This window comes from Sycon ciliatum, chromosome 3, assembly GCF_964019385.1.
Source record: "Sycon ciliatum chromosome 3, ocSycCili1.1, whole genome shotgun sequence".
Lineage (NCBI taxonomy): Eukaryota > Metazoa > Porifera > Calcarea > Leucosolenida > Sycettidae > Sycon > Sycon ciliatum.
Window position 1 is genome coordinate 13,459,085 of NC_088645.1, and position 3,700 is coordinate 13,462,784.

The window sequence follows — 3,700 nt, forward strand, 5'->3', positions numbered from 1 at the left end:
CCGTGTCACGTAGCCACGAAGTCGTTCTTCTGTCACTGTTGGTGACAGCCCTCCAACATACAGAACGACTTTCCTGCGAGGAGCACATACATCCTGCCACGGCTCCTCCGGAACAGGTGTTGTCGATGGGGATGTAGCTGCCGCTCTGGCAGCCTGGACCAGGTCTTCAATCTGCCGTGGCTCAGGTGGCCTTGGGTTTGCTGGGATTTCTGCAGCCGGCTGCTGCAGCAGTAATTTGCAGGGCTGTTTAGTCATGTCCGCAGAGTTCTGAGTGACCACTGAGGCAAATGTTGGTGCATCCTGGACAGATTGCTGCTGCTCAGTGGCAGAAACTGGCTGACGACTGGACTGAGTCGCAGCATCACTGGGTGTAGGACTGACCACCGAGGCAAATGTTGGCGCATCCAGGACAGATTGCTGCTGCTCAGTGACAGAAACTGGCAGACGACTGGACTGAGTCGCAGCATCACTGGGTGTAGGACTGAGCTTGACCAGCAGCCTCTCTATGAGACGCTGGAGTTGGGGCTGCAATGCTGCCGTTACCTCCGCCACAACAGCATCTCGGAGATAGGAAATACACGATGGGAGGGCTTTCACGACCTCATCCCGCACAAGTTCCTGCAGCCGGGAATTTTCAAATTGAGAATTTTCTCCCAGCGGAGAATTTTCAAGCTGAGAGTTTTTTCTCAGGGATTCGAGGGATCCGGCACAGTCACTTGAGACAAACTCTGCGGCCTCCTCCGCTGAGAACAGCCTCTTGTTGGTCTTAGCGGAACCCTCGGGTGAGGAATCCATGGAGAGATCACCTCGGCCTCGTTTGTTGGAGCCACGCGGAAGGGAGCTCGATCTTCGTGTCGGTTTCTCCTTCGACATTTTTTGTTTTTGTGTTTTCTGGTATTGTCTCTAATCGCCGTTGATGGCGAACCTACCACCACTACACTGCCCTACCACTACTACTACTACTACTACTACTACTACTACTACTACTACTACTACTACTACTACTACTACTACTACTACTACTACTACTACTACTACTGCTGAGATACTGTATCCACCTCCAGACCGGCCTGATGCCGACTGGGCTCTCCAGGAGCGAGAATCTACGAGCTGAAAAAGTTGCACAGCAGTGACAGCATCCACAAGGCTTTACGATTTTGTTGATCGAACATGAAATGGATACACAGACAAAGCCAGGCCAAGTACATGGCGAGATGTCGCCAGAAGAACGTCTTCAGGTAGAGAGCGTATTGCACCCACTGTCTAGTCGATTTTGTGGATCGCACATGAAAATAGCTCAAATGGTTTTGAACACCCGTACCGTACAACCAGGGAGTCGTAAAATACCGGGAGGCGACACGCCACACATTTCACGATCCGAGGATTGCCGCACTCGACCCGCGAAATTTGAAGCGTGATTGAAACGTCGTCGTCATCTTCTTTTTCTCAATTGTTTTTGCTATATGCTTCGAGGCTATTCTGGATCTCCAGAGCGAAAGCTGGTTGTTTCTGATACGTACCACGCATTACCTTAGGTTGAGCCGTGGCTTTTATTTTTTTTTGGAAGTTCACTGCTTTGGAGACGACGGAATGTCAAGGTAAGTTATTCACGAAATGTACTCAAATTTGAATTGAGTCAATGCGAATGACACCCTGTTTTCGGAATAGTTCTCCACTAAACACACCATGCCCATGGCCCCTTCATGTTGTCCAAGTTCCATTCTGGGTTTGTGTGAAGTTTTGAGATGAAGTTCGACGATGTACTCACCTTTCCATGGAAGGGAAAAAAAAGTAGCATATCAAACAGAATCCATGCAGTATTTGATGCCACTATCCTCATTCTTCTGCATTCAAAGTGTTTCACATCTATATGGCCCATGAACTGCAAACAATATTTGTCATTTCTTAACTGTTCATAGCTGTTCATAACTGTTCTGAACACATTGCCTTCAGGAAACGTAAGGCCGAGTCGCCTCACCGACTGAGCAAAGTTCTCTGCGACGAAAGGCACACTATCGGCGAATGCACTCAAGGTGAATACCCGTCAATATCCTGTATACTGCTTGTACCGCTTATCACAGTAGCATACACACAAGCACACATACACACACACACACGCACACACACACACACACACATGCATGCTCGTGCACACACAAGCGCAAAATTCACATATCACTGGTTCAGTTGTTTTTATCTGTGTCGTATTTTGTCTTATACAGAGCTTCCGAGCCACGCCGAGTCACCTGACCAACTGAAGAAGGTTCTGTGCGACGAAAGTCACGATATCGGCGAATGCACTCAAGGTGAATACCCTGCGGACTGCTTATACCACTTATCACAGAAGCACACACACACACACACACACACACACACACACACACACACACACAAGCGCAAAATTCACATATCACTGGTTCAGTTGTTTTTATCTGTGACGTATGGTGTCTTATACAGAGCTTCCGAGCCACGCCGGGCCACCTGAATTCTCCAAACAAGGCTGACGGCTTGTCACGGCATCCTTGCCAAATAAAGGTATAAGCTGCAGCAAGTTGTCGTTGCGACACCTTGCTCCTTCCAGCTCACGCCGCACGGCCACCAAGCACCAACCACCATGGTACTTTTCAGCAAGGTGAGACAAATTGTCAATCACCGGTTCGGGGATGGCTTCAGCAGCTTTGGATGGTGCTATTGACGCTTTCCTGATAGCAGCGGCAGCCGTGGCATGCAGGTAGCTTATCAGATTCGCTAGCACTGCAGATGTAACTTCCAAATCTGAAGAAGAGAAAAGAAAAAGACAACATATAAGGACTGGTGGTTGCAGAGACTGTACTAGTATTCAAAAGCCAGCGTTTGCATACCTAGTCTGCATACCTAGTCAGAAGCCAATTTTTTCCAACATGCATGCAAAACGCACTGACCTTCACAATTGATTTTCACTTCGGGAATAGCTGTTGCGATGACGGACAGCATTTGTTGCCATGCTTGCGAAATATCAGCACCCTTGCATGCCTTCAGCTGGCACACTTCCTGGCGTAGCAGATTTGCAGTACCTGATGCCTTGTGTAACCGTGTCATAATAACATGCAGGAATGACTCCGTCGCCTCAGTAACACTCGCCTGTCTCATTGTCAGCAGTTTGCAAATTCCATGGATCACTGCACCTTCCATAGGCCTTTACACCATGATGGCACTACCACTCTTACATCGATCTGCACATATTATTATTATTTATTATTATTATTATCAAATTTTTGATAGGGCAATCCCCACAGGCCTAAGGCCTTCTTACAGGGTACCCTAACATAGACAAAGTATGGTTTGAGGATGGAGGTTTACATCATCTACGGTGATGATACATACTAGGTACACACGTAAATTTTCAGGACTTCAATAAATATCCTGTCACAGTGAACAGACAATGCATCGTGGGCAGACTAGGATGAAAAGGATGGTGTCGACAACCTAATTTATCGGGTCAGTTCGGGCACTTAGGTATGCTACAGATTATACATTCGTGTCCACAAGGAAGAGACAAAAACATGCAAACGAAAGAATCTCACCTGTAGCCCACAGCTGAACATCCCCACAACTCAGGTCACCAAGTGAATACGAGCCCAGCCACCTTCAGTTCTGTGCCCTGCTAAAAGCGCATCATGGCTCCGTTTAAATGCTTTTCGGCTAGTGTGTTTCTGTGGTA

The 3,700-nt window shown here is 47.8% G+C and overlaps 1 long non-coding RNA gene across 1 annotated transcript; it reads right to left on the reverse strand.

Annotated features, from left to right (window-relative positions):
- Positions 1-2,410: 2,410 nt before the first annotated feature.
- On the reverse strand, positions 2,411-3,172 carry LOC135812487 (uncharacterized). Its single transcript, XR_010552817.1, has 2 exons — positions 2,922-3,172; positions 2,411-2,775 (listed from the first exon to the last, which is right to left on the reverse strand). It is a non-coding gene; the product is annotated as an uncharacterized LOC135812487 (long non-coding RNA).
- Positions 3,173-3,700: the final 528 nt, after the last annotated feature.